Raw genomic sequence first — 13,755 nt, 5'->3', positions numbered from 1 at the left:
TGCCAGCACCATTTGTTAAAGAGACTCTTTTTTCCCCGATTAACCGACTTTGGGCCTTTGTCAAATATCAGCTGCTCATAGGTGGATGAATTTATGTCTGGATTATCAATTCTGTTCCATTGGTCTATATATCTGTTGTTGTACCAGTACAAGGCTGTTTTGACTACCGTGGCGGTATATTAGGTACTAAAATCAGGTAGTGCGAGGCCTCCCACTTTGTTCTTCTTCTTGAGTAATGCTTTATTCAGGGCCTCTTCCCTTTCCATATGACGTTGGTGATTTGTTTCTCCATCTCATTAAAAAATGTCGTTGGAATTTGGATCGGGATTGCATTGTATCTGTAGATTGCTTTGGGTAGAATTGACATTTTCACAACATTGAGTCTACCTATCCATGAGCAAGGTATGTTTTTTCCATTTATGCAGGTCTCTTTTGGTTTCTTGCAGTAGAGTCTTGTAGTTTTCATTGCATAGGTCTTTTACATCTCTGGTTAGATTTATTCCTAAGTATTCGATCTTCTTGGGGGCTATTGTAAATGGTACTGATTTGGTGATTTCCTCTTCAAGGTTCTTTCTGTTGGTGTAGAGGAATCCAACTGATTTTTTGTATGTTTAGCTTGTATCCTGAAACTTTACTGATATCTTCTGTTAGTTTCAGTGGTTTTCTTGTGGATTCTTTGGGGTTTTCTGCGTGTAAGATCATATCATCTGTAAATAGAGATACTTTGAATTCTTCCCTACCAATTTGGATGGCCTTTAATTCTTTTTCTAGCCTAATTGCTCTAGCTAGGACCTCCAGCACAATGTTGAATAAGAGTGATAAAGGACATCCTTGTCTGGTTCCTTTTCTCAAAGGGAATAATTTCAGTCTCTCTCCATTTAGGATGATGTCGGCTGTTGGCTTTGTATAAATGCCCTTAATTATGTTGAGGAATTTTCCTTCTATTCCTATTTTGTTGAGAGTTTTTATCATGAATGGATGTTTGCTTTGTCAGATGGCTTTTCTGCATCAATTGATAAGATTATATGGTTCTTGTCTTTGGTTTTACTTATGTGAAGCATTACATTGATTGTTTTTCTAATGTTGAACCATCCCTGCATACTTGGTATGAATCCCACTTGATCATTGTGAATTATTTTTTTGATATGTTGTTGAATTCCATTTGCTAGAATTTTGTTGAGGATTTTTGCGTCAATGTTCATGAAGGATATTGGTCTGTAATTTTCTTTTTTTGTGGTGTCTTTACCTGGTTTTCATATCAGGGTTATGCTGGCTTCATAGAATGAGTTTGTGAGCATTCCATCTTTTTCTATGCTCTGAAATACCTTGAGTAGTAGTGGTATTAACTCTTCTCTGAAAGTTTTGTAGAATTCTCCAGTGAAGCCATCAGGGCCAGGGCTTGTTTTCGTTGGGAGTGTTTTTTTTTTTTTTTTAATTGTACTTTCGATAAAGGTTTACAGAGCAAATAGTTCCTCATTAAACAGTCAGTACACATACTGTTTTATGACATTGGTTAACAACCCCACAACATATCAACACTCTCCCTTCTAGAACTTGGAGGACCTTTTTTTTTTTAACAATCAAAAATGCTTTTATTTAATATTGTAAAGGATAATGGAGCTTTTGGTTCCCCTCTATTTCATGAAGGAAAAAATGTAAAAATTATAATTGGGAATTCTAAAGGAATAGTGGTTTCAATTGATTCTTCATAAGATTCTATCTCTTTGACTCCATTGTTTCTCTCCAGTGTTCCCTTTGGTGGAAGCTGTGGAAGCTGTCGGCCCCTTCATCCTGCTACTGGAGTACTTGATGGGCTTGTTTGGACAGACCCAGTATGAGGATGAGACCTCGATAAGGCAGGTGAAGGAGGGGCAGATCTTCCAGTCATTAATGAAGGCATCGACCTCATGAGGTTTGTATCAGGACGTTCAGTGGATCTGGAGCGGGTGGTGGTCCGCTGTAGGAGAGGCCGTTGTTCTGTTGATCTGGATCTGTGATATGGCTGTCTATCTGCTGCTTCACAATCCCTGTCTGTGTCTGGAGAATAATGCTCATCTATGACACGATGTCTGTTCATTCGGCTAATTGTATTATAATGTCCAGTAGAATAGCGTGTCCCTTGAAGTCCCTGTTCCACATTCCGACTTTGTAGAGGAGGGACACTGGCTGACCATGATCTAGTTCTTCCTATTACATCTACTCGGTGGGGAGACCCTGATGGTGAACAATGGTTTGATGACATTACTTGTTCCGGCACTGATAATGTTGAGCTCTGAAGATCTCGACCATTGTGTCGATAGTCTGATACCACACCGGTTCCATCATCACAGTCATAGTCAGAGACTTCACTATCGCTTATTCTTTTTGACCTTTGCAACCTTCGTATTGGGCTGTCTCCATGAAGTTGTCTTCGTGGCATATATGGAGAAGGGTGGGGAAGTGGCAATGAAGAGACATCATGGGTCTGAAGTTTGTACCAGTGTGGCTCATCATCTAATAATGCTGTCTCTAATTCAATTAAAATCTCTCCTAGGAATTCACTTTCTTCCTCTCGAACTCGAGCTTGATCCCAAAGGGTAATCTCTAGCATTCAGTCTCGAAATTCTCTTCCGTGGACTGGAGAATAAATGAATGTTTGGTTCTATTTGGGTTCCAATGTTTTCTTTACTGTTTTAGTTCTTCTCTTGTTTTTATCACTTTTTTTTCACCAACATAAATGGCGACTATATAAACGGATCTCACCAGATGGAATACACAGGAATCAAATTGATTACATCTTCTGTCTGGAAGAAAGTAAATTTTAACGTAAGGATTCCTTGGCCTCCCATCTTCCCTGGAAAGGAGATCCTTTGCTCTCAAAATTGTAACTATTAATTGGTGACCAACCTAGTCAAACCACAGTTTTATTGAAAGTTGTCCAGATAAGAACTGTGGAACATCCCTCCACATGCCAGGACTCATGGGAGAGGTAACGGAAATAGAAGGACGATCCATTTTTTGAGATTCAAATGAGCTAGAACTGGATTCTAGTTGTGCATGTGTGCTATCAGGTATTCTTGGTATATCTCCAATAGGCCTTGAAACAACAAGCTCCACTTGTGGTTCAGGTTTGGATTCCAGAATGATGTTGTATACGTCTTCAAATGTGGCTCCTTGAAATAGCCTTCCATTCCATTCTAACACTTCATCACCTGGTCTAAGATGACCTACAGTATCAGCTAAACTTCCTTTTTTTACTTTGGTAATAAATGCACAAAGCCGATCTGATTCAGTCATCTTTCCTCCTGCAACCTTTAAGCCAAACATTGCTCCTGAATCTCAAGGTACACTTCCATCTTTTAGAAGTTTATTTAATAAAATGCGACCAATTAAACAATCTCCATCTTTAGATGGCTGCCAGGTCACAGGATGCAAAGACATTGGGGATGCCTCACTGTTATGCGAAGACGCATGGTCCAACCAGTTGTAATCCACGTCTCCTTTTGAGACTGAGGCAGCTCGGCTTCTTGTGTCCCTTGTCTCTTCAGCTTCTGCTTCTGTTTCCTGTGGCCTATTGGCCCTCGGGCCTCACGCCCGCATCTGCCCTGCTGGGGCAAGTGTTCCAAAGCTCAGTAGCTCCACTGGTAAGTGCCCGGAGGCACCCCACTCTGCCAGGAAGCCTTCTGCGCACAAGCACTCAGCTCCCTCGCTCCGTGGGTTGGCAAGCCTAGCTCCACCGATAAGTGCCGAGAGGCACCCCATTCTGCCAGGAAGCCTCCTGCTCACAGGCATTCAGCTTTCTCGCTCCGTGGGTCGGTCTCCTGGTTCTGCTGCTGTTGGTTCTCTGCCGCTGCCGCTTCTCTGCTGCTGTAGGTTCTCTGCTGGTTGTGGTCCTCTGTCACAGTTTTAAAACCGCTTCCACATTTTAGGTATCTATTAGAGCTGCACCCCACTCTCTCAGTACCAAATCCTGTCTTAGTCATCTAGTGCTGCTACAACAGAAATACCACAAGTGGATGGTTTTAATGAAGAAAAGTTTATTTCCTCATAGTCAAAGTAGGCTAAAAGTCCAAATTCAAGGCATCAGCTCCAGGGGAAGGCTTTTTCCTCTCTGTCAGCCTTCTTTACTTCAGTGTTCCCCCCGGACTAGGAGCTTCTCTGCGCAGGGACCCCGGTCCAAAGGACTCGCTCTGCTCCAGGCACTGCTTTCTTGATGGTATGAGGTCCCCCTGGAAGACCTTTTTTTGGTGAAAATATACATAGCCAAGGTTACACCATTTCACAAGTTTCTACATGTGCAATTCTGTGATATTGATTACATTCTTCCAGTTGTGCTGCTATTCTTGCTAACCTTTCCCAAATTATTCCATTACCATTACCTTCAACTCACTGCCCCCTATGCTTCCCATCAAAACTTTTGAGTTGCTGTTGTCAATTTTATCTCACATAGATAATTCTTTTTTGTACATTAGATGAAGGTTTGCAGAATAAATAGTTTCTCATTAAACAGTTACTACACATATTGCCCTATGACAATGGTTAACAACCCCACGACATGTCAACACTGTCCCTTATCAACCTTGCGTTCCCTATCACCAGCTTTTCTCTTCCTTCCTGCCTTCTAGTCCTCGTCCCTGGACTGCTGTGTCTCATTAGTCCTGTTTTGTTTTATGAGGCTGTCCCGTCCCTGGCTGAACAGTGAACTTCGGGAGTGACGTCACCACTGAGCTAATATGGTGTCCGGGGCCCATACTCTCAGGGTTTCTCCAGTCTGTCAGGCCAGTAAATCTGGTCTTTGTTTTGTGAGTTAGAATTTTGTTCTACATCCTTTTCCAGCTCTGTCCAGGACCCCCTATTGTGATCTTGGTCAGAGCAGTCAGTGGTGGTAGCTGGGCACCATCTAACTGTATTGGACTCAGTCTGGTGGAGGCCGTGGTAGCTGTGGTCCATTAGTCCTGTGGACTAATTTTTTCCTTGTGTCTTGTTCTCTTCATTCTCCCTTGCTCCCGAAGTGGTGAGAGCAGTGGAGTATCTTAGATGGCTGCTCACAGGCTTTTAAGACCCCAGACGCTACTCACCAAGGTATAATGTAGAGCACTGTGTTTATAAACTGTGTTATGCCAATTGAGGTAGATGTTCCCCGAGACCATGGTCCCCATAGCCCTCCACCTAGCAATTCAGTCCCTCAGGGAGTTTGGAAGTGTCTATGGAGCTTCCATGACCTTTTCTTGTACAAGTTGTGCTGGATTCCCCAGTATTGTGTACTGTCTTACCCTTTACCAAAGTTACCACTTATCTATTCTCTTTTTAGTTCCCCCTCCATCCCTTGTAACCAACAAAGATTGTTTCTTTTTGTGTGTAAACATTTACATGAGTTTTTGCAGTAGAGGTCTGATACTGTATTTGTCCTTTTGTGATTGACTTATTTCACTCAGCATAACGTCCTCCAGTTTCATCCATGTTATGAGATGCTTCACAGATTCATCATCATCATGGTTCTTTATCTTTGCATAATACTCCATTTTGTGTATGTACCATAGTTTGCTTATCCACTCATCTGTTGATGGGCATCTAGGTTGTTTCCATCTTTTTGCTATTGTGAACAGTGCTGCAATGAATATGGGTGTGTGTATGTCTATTCGTGTGACGGCTCTTATTTTTCTAGGATATATTCCTAGGAGTAGGATCGCATTTTGTAGTGCTTTTTTTGTGGTGCTGACGTTTTCTTTGTTCCTCTTACTCTCCTGTGCTGAGTTCCTTTTGTTTGTGGATTTTTAAAAATTTCTTTTGTTTTTGTTGGTTTTCTTTTTACTGGGACTTTATGTTTTTCTTCTTTATTTTGATGAGTAGGTTTGTTAACTTTCTTTGTGGTTACCTTGAAATTTTCCCTTATCTTCCTAGATTTGTACTAGTCTATTATTACTCGGTATCACCTTGCCTTCCTCTCCATTAGAAGGTTCTATATCCACACCGTTTATTCCCTCTTTTATTGTTCTGATGCTGTTGTCATTTACAGATTAACCTCTCTGGTTACCTGTTGTAATTCTTTTGGTTTTGCATAGTCCTTAAAAGTTCATTTCCTAGGTTGGTATCTGGTAGTACAGTCCTGTGTCCTATATTCAGACTGTGGCCTGATGTTTTTTGTTCTCAGATTGAAGGACTCCCTTTCATAAGTCTTGTAAGTTGGGTTTGGTTTTTACATAGTCCATTGATTTCTGTTTATCTGGAAATGACCTAATTTCACCATCATATCTGAATGAGAGTTTTGCAGGATATATTATTCATGGCTGGCATTTTTTTTCTTTCAAGGTTTTCTATATGTCATCCCATTGCCTTCTTGTCTGCATGGTTTCTGTTGAATAATCCGAGCTTAGTCTCACTGTTTCTCCTCTGTATGTGATTTTTTGTTTTTCTCGAGCTGTTCTCAGGATTCTTTGCTTGTCTTTGGTTTTAGTGAGTGTGATTATGATATGCCTTGATGATTTTGTTTTGGGGTCTATCCTATAGGGGTTCGTTGAGCTTCTTGGATGGTCAGCTTTTCATCTTTCATGATATTGAGGAAGTTTTCTGTCAGCAATTTTTCAATGATCCTCTCTGTGTTTTCTGTTTTCTCCCCTGTTCTGGAACTCCAATCACTCGCAGATTTTGGTTTTGATTGTATTCCACATAATTCTCAGTATTTCTCTTAGAATTCTCTGTTTATCTTTGGTTTTGGTAAGTTTGATTATAATATGTTTTGGTGACTTTCTTTTGGGATCTACCTTATGTAGGGTTCGATGAGCATGTTGGATAGATATCTTCTCATCTTTCATGATACCACGAAGTTTTCTGCCAACAAATATTAAACAATTCTCTCTGTATTTTCTGTTATCCCCCCTGTTCTGGTACTCCAATCCCTCATAGGTTATTCCTCTTGATAGAGTCCCACATAATTCTTAGGGTTTCTTCATTTTTTTAAATCCTTTTTACCTGATTTTTCCTCAAATAAGTTGATGTAAAGTTCTTTACCTTCAATCACTAATTCTGACTTCCGTTGCCTTAATTCTGCTCCTATGACTTTCTATTGAGTTGTGTAATTCTGAAATTTTATTGTTAATCTTCTGGGTTTCTGATTGCTGTCTCTCTATGGATTCTTGCAGCCTGTTAAATTTGTCATTATTCTCTTCGCCAATCTTTTTAATTTCCTCTATTGTGTGTTCTGTGTTTTGCTTAATTTCCTTCCTAATTTCTAGAAGAGTTCTGTATTTTAATCTTTTGTACTCTACGTCTGGTAATTCCAAGAAATTTTCCTCCTTGGAAAATTTCTAGATTCTTTATTTTGGGAGCTTGCTGAAGCCATCATGGATTACCTCTTTATGTGATTTGATATTGACTGTTGTCTCTGAGCCATCAACAAGTTATTACATTTATTTATTTTATGTTTGCTTACTGTGTCCTAGCTTCTTGTTTTGTTTTGATTTTCCCAAATAGGCTGTTCGTATAAGCTAGTTTGATTATTGGCACCTTTGAAGCTCTAATGTCCTGTCACCAGGTGGTTAGATCTGGTACTAGGTATGTGAGCTCAGGAGTCCGTCCACTCTTCCTGTCTGAATTCAGCTTAGGTGCCCAGGTAGATAGCCACCAAGTGTGGGGTGTGGGCTCTCACTTACAGTCCTAGACAGGCGTGTGTGATTAGTGTAGGCACAGGCATCTGGCTGCAGCAGGGGGACACACTCTGCGTAAGGCAGGGGGCTGAAGGTCTCCCCGAGTGTCCTGGAGGAAGGCATTCCCTGTTCGCTAGAGTGCGTAGGTGGGTGGGTTTTGCAGTCCAAATATAAGCACCTAATGCTGTTGGCTGTAAGGACTAGGGGGCACCTCTTATTCATGGTCCGTATCACAGGTGGCTAGGTGGCGTAGGTGGAGCCACCAGTCCTCCGGCCCCTGATGTGGGTAGGTGAAGACCCTGCTTAATGGGCAGAGCAGTGTCAAATGTCAAGAACCTGCCACTTCATAGCTGAAACAGTTGAAGTTAGAGTTGTGGTATATACCCTGTTGTACTGTGGTAATGAGAGCCTATGCTGTTGAGATGGACCCACACAAGTCTATGCAGGGGGAAAGGCACTCAAAGTCCATGGATCCCCTATGCCTGTGCCTAGGCAAAGGAGCTGTGCCTACCCCGGGTTCCTAGCTTAGTCAAGCGAGCAGTTTTTTTCCCCCTGTTTGTTAATTTGTTCACTCTCCAAGGCAGGGAGAATGGCTCCGTGTGTGTGACAGATCCTACTTCAGGCCCAGGGGACTTGGCAATTGCTGCAGCCGGTCCGGGACACAATGCAGAGCAGGGAGTGGGGAGGTAAATGAGAGAGAGGTTTTTCCCTAAGGGGAGTGTTCTTGATCCGCGCGGTAAGCCATAAGCAAGTACTTATTTTTCATGGAGGGCTCCTTGTCACTGGTTCTGGTTGGCCGTGTAGAGTCTCTGGTGCTCGGTCTCTCCTGGTGTGAAAAATGCACCTCCCGAGCAGGGCTTCTTGCCTGCCTCAGCGCTCACCCATGAGCTGATCAGGCCTGAAGGGCTCAGGCTGTCTCCTGGTCAGGTCTGGCAACTCCTTGCTGCTTCCAAACCGTCTCCCCTCCCACCCCCGCCACTCAGTCCAATTCCTTAACTCTGCCTTTGATGTACAGGGCTCCCAGATTGCCATGTATAATTGAATCACTTGTTTTTTTGGGTCTTTGTTGTAAGAGGGTCCACTGGAATCGTCTGACTACTCTGCCATCTTGGCCCTGCCTCCCCTTAGTAGACTTTAAAAATGTTTTTTTAAAGGATTTCTTGAACATATACAAAAATAGATTAGAGAGTAAAATGAACCCCATATATCTATCAGCTTACTTCATCAATGATAAATTCATGACCAATCTTGTTCCATGTATACTCCACCAACTTCTTCTTACTCTTATTACATTACTTTGAAGCACGTCCCAGATATCATAATTTCTTTCTAAATATTTCAGTATTTATGTCTGCTGAAAGTGTCTAGAGGCTATGATGTGTTCAGTGGCAAAGAGAATACCAAACACCCATGCTTGACTTCTAATTCCATTTCCCACTTAAAGGAACTAGGACTTCTTGGGAGAAATATCTGATTCCTGGGCTAGAGCAGAGAAAGTATAACATGGGTCAGAAAGTAGGGAAGTGCTCAAAAAAATGATGGCAAAAGGGCACTGGAGAGACTAGAGCAAGAGAGGGGTGTGAGCAGCTGCTGTCTCCTGAATCCCCACAAACCCCCCCCCCAAAAGAAGCAGAAACTGGCACAACTGACTTTGTCAGAACTCTGGAAACCACCACGTAGGGCAATGACCTAAGTATTTAACTGCCAAAAGCTGCCTGGGACTAAAGAGTGTAATTGAGGCATGCAACAAACCCCTAAAGACTGGAAGGAGAAGCTGGGGAGTTTCAGCAGTAAAGGCTTCCAAAAGCACCATGTATACAGGGGAAATGAAAAAGCCACATGTGTGCCCAGGGCAAGATGCATGCTCAGATATTATCTAAGACCCTAAACTTTCACTTCAAGCAGATGCCTAGGCTCACTGCTATCCTGGCTAAATGTTGAGGGAACGTCCTGGCACAGATACGATTTGCAGACTGAGAGAGGTGTTTCTGTCTTCCTTCTCCCCTGGCATTCAAGGAAATCTCTGTTGTGATGGTTAAATTTATGTGTCAACTTGCTAGGCCAAACACTAGTCTAGTTGCTGTCATGGAGTAGTTAAAAAAACACCACCAGTTGTCTAGTTTTGTGAAGTCAATTCCAGCTCATGGTGACTCCATGTGGATGCAAACCGTTAATTGTCAGCTGCTAACTGAAAGTTGGAAGTTTGAGTCCACCTAGAGATGCCTTGGAAGAAAGACCTGGCTATCTTCTGAAAAATCAGCCATTGAAAACCCGATGGAGCATACTTCTACTCTGACACATATGAGGGTCAACATTGAGTAGTTACATGTGATTAAATAAGTTGGCCTTAGGTAGAGCAGATTACCTTCAGTAATGTAATGTAACATAATGCAATGTAATCTAATGTAATTACATTCCATAATATAGTATAATGTAAAGTAATGACCTTCTATAATGCAATAGTCTTAGTAATCTAGTACTGCTGTAACAGAAATACTACAAGTGGGTGATTTAACAAACAAATTTATTTTCTCACAGTTTAAGAGGCTAGAAGTCTGAATCTAGGGCTCTGGCCCTAGGGGAAGGCTTTCTCTCTTTGTAGGCTCTAGCTGAAGGTCTTTGTTCTTTGGTTCCCTCATGATCTTCATGTTGTGTGGCATCTATCTTCCCGCATCTCTGCTTCTTTTCTTCCTTGCTTAATCTGCTCCCTTTATATCTCAAAAGAGATTGACTCAAGACACATCCTACAGTAATACTGTCTCATTAACATAACAAAGAAAACCCATTCTCAAATGGGATTATAAACACAGGTATAGGGGATAGGATTTACAACACATATTTTTGAGGGACACAATTCAATCCATAAGAGCAATCTAATGTAACGTAAATCAATCAATCAGTTGAGGTCATACCAGTGTAGAGTGAATCCTAAACCTAATCACTTCTGAGTTATATAAAGACCAGAATAGATGCACACACAGACACAAGGGAAGACAGATGACATGTGAGGGTCATTTACAAGCAAAGGAACACAAATGATTTACCTATTCTAAATATTTCATAGGACTCCCTGGGTGGTGCAAATGGTTAAGTGCTCGACTAATAGCTAAAATGTAGGCAGTTCAAACCCACCTAGAGGCACCTTAGAAGACAGGCCTGGCGATCTTCTTCTGAAAGATGACAGCCTTGAAAACCCTATGGAGCAGTTTTACTTTGCACACGTGGGGTCGTCATCAGTTGGAATTAACTCGATAGCAATTAACAACAACAGATACTTCATAGAAATGAAATCATATAATATTTGTCCTTTTGAGTCTCACTTATTTCACTTAACGTAATGTTTTCAAGGTTCATCCATATTGTAGCATGTATAAGAGCTTCATTTCTCTTTATGGCTAAGTAGTATTCCATTGTATGTATATACCACCTTTTGTTTACCGACTCATCTGCTGATGGACATTTGGTTTGCTTCCACCTTTTGGCTGTTGTGAATAATACTGCAATGAACACTGGTATACAAGTATCTGTTTGAATCCCTGCTTTCAATTCTTTTGGATATATACCTAGGAGTGCAATTGTTAGGTCATATGCTAATTCTATGTTTATCTTTTTGAGGAACTGTTTGCCACAGAGGTGGCACCATTTTACATTCCCATCAGGAATGAACAAGAGTTCCCAATTTGTCCACATCCTCAGCACACTCGTTATTTTCTATTTTTCTGATAATAGCTGTTATAGTGGGCATGAAGTGATGTCATTGTGCTTTTGATTTGCATTTCTCTAATGACTAATGATGCTGAGCATATTTTCATGTGCTTATTGGCCATTTGTATTTCTTCTTTGGTGAAATGTTTATTTAGGTCTTTTTCCCATTTTATAAAAAAAAATTCTATTATACTTTATATGAAAGTTTACAGAACAGTTTCTCATTAAACAGTTAGTACACATATTGTTTTATGACATTGGATAACAACCCCACGACATGTCAACACTCTCACTTCTCGACCTTAGGTTCCCTCCTACCAGCTTTCCTGTCCCCTCCTGCCTTCTAGTCCTTGTCCCTGGGCTGTTGTGCCCCATTAGTCTCGTTTTGTTTAATGGTGTTGTCTAATCTTTGGCTGAAGGGTGAACCTTGGGAGTGACTTCATTACTGAGCTAAAAGGGTGTCCGGGGGCCATACTCTTGGGGTTTCTCCAGTCTGTCAGGCCAGTAAGTCTGGTCTTTTTTGTGAGTTAGAATTTTGTTCTACATCCTTCTTCAGCTCTGTCCAGGACCGTCTGTTGTGATCCCGGTCAGAGCAGTCAATGGTGATAGCCGGGCACCATCTAGCTGTCTGGTGGAGGCCGTGGTAGCTGTGGTCCATTAGTCCTTTGGAATAATCTTTCCCTTGTATCTGGTTTTATTCATTCTCCCTTGCTCCCAAAGTGGTAAGACCAGTAGAGTATCTCAGATGGCTGCTCACAGGCTTTTAAAACTCCAGACGCTACTCACCAAGGTAGAACATAGAACATTTTCTTTATAAACTATGTTATGCCAATTGAGCTAGATGTTCCCTGAGACTATGGTCCCCACAGCCCTCCGCCAAGCAATTCGGTCCCTCAGGGAGTTTGGATGTGTCTATGGAGCTTCCATGACGTTTCCTTGTACAAGTTGTGCTGCCTTTGCCCATTTTTTGATTGAGTTGTCTTTTTGTTGTTGCATTGTAGGAGTTTTTTAAAAATTATGTCCTGAATATTAAACTTTTATCTGATATACAATTTCCTAACATTTTCTCCCATTCTGTGGGTTGTCACTTCACTTTCTTGATATAGTCCTGTCGTGGATTGAATTGTGTCCACCCCAAAATATCTGTCAACTTGGCTGGGTCATGATTCCCAGTATTGTATAATTGTGTACCATTTTGTAATCTGATGTGATTTCCTTATGTGTTGTAAATTCAATCACTATGATCTAATAAGATGGATTAGAAGGAGTTACACTGATAAGGTTTACAAGATTAGATAGTGTCTTAATCTAATCTCTTTGAGATATAAAAGAGAGAAACAAGCAGAGACACATAGGAACCTTGTACCACCAAGAAAGCAGTGCTGGGAGCAGAGTGCGTCCCTTGGACTTGAGGTTCCTGCACAGAGAAGCTCCCAGACCAAGGGAAGACTGATGCATCACAGGGACCTTCCTCCAGAGCCGACAGAGAGAGAAAGCCTTCTCTTGGAGCTGAGGCCCTGAAGGTGGACTTGTAGCCTACTGGATTGTGAGAGAATAAACTTCTCTTTGTTGAGGGCATCCGCTTGTGGTATTTCTGTTATAGCACCACTTAGATGGCTAAGACAAGTCCTCTGGTGCACAAACATTTTTAATTTTGATGAAATCCAATTTTTATACCTTTTCTTTTTTAAAATTTTATTGTTGTACTTTAAGTGAAAGTTTACAATTCAAGTTAGTCTCTCATACAAAAATTTATACATACATTGTTATGTGACCTTAATTGCTTTCCCTGTACTGTGACAGCACATTCCTCCTTTCCACCCCTGATTTCCTGTGTCCATTCAACCAGCCCCTGATCCTCTCTGCCTTCTCATGTAACCTCTGCACAGGAGCTGCCCATTTAGTCTCGTGTATCTACTTGAACTAAGAAGCACACGCTTCACAAGTATCATTTTATGTCCCATAGTCCAGTCTAATCTTTATCTGAAGTGTTGGCCTCAGGAATGGTTTTAGTGCTGGGTTGACAGAGAGTCTGGGGTTCCTCCAGTCTCAGTCAGACCATTAAGTCTGGTCTTTTTACTAGAACTTGAGTTTTCCACCCCCTTTTTCTCCTGCTCCATCAGGGACTCTCTGTTGTGTTCCCTGTCAGGGAAATCATTGGTGGTAGCCGGGCAGCATCTAGTTCTTCTGGTCTCAGGCTGATGCAGTCTCAGGTTTATGTGGCCCTTTCTGTCTCTTGGGCTAATACTTTCCTTGTGACTTTGGTGTTCTTCACTCTCCTTTACTCCAGGTGGGTTGGGACTAATTGATGCTTCTTAGATGGCCTCTTGCTAGCTTTTAAGGCTCCAGATGCCACTCACCAAAGTAGGATGCAGAACATTTTCTTAATAAACTTTGTTATGCCAATTGACCTAGATGTCCCCTGAAA

At 41.6% G+C, this 13,755-nt stretch overlaps 1 pseudogene; it reads right to left on the bottom strand.

Moving 5' to 3' along the window:
- Nucleotides 1-1,639: 1,639 nt before the first annotated feature.
- Nucleotides 1,640-13,755, bottom strand: part of LOC101354517 (regulating synaptic membrane exocytosis protein 2-like) — a 12,687-nt pseudogene continuing 571 nt past the window's right edge.

This window comes from Trichechus manatus, unplaced genomic scaffold (genome assembly GCF_000243295.1).
Source record: "Trichechus manatus latirostris isolate Lorelei unplaced genomic scaffold, TriManLat1.0 scaffold00060, whole genome shotgun sequence".
NCBI classification, from domain to species: domain Eukaryota; kingdom Metazoa; phylum Chordata; class Mammalia; order Sirenia; family Trichechidae; genus Trichechus; species Trichechus manatus.
This window is presented reverse-complemented; position numbering and strand designations above follow the sequence as displayed.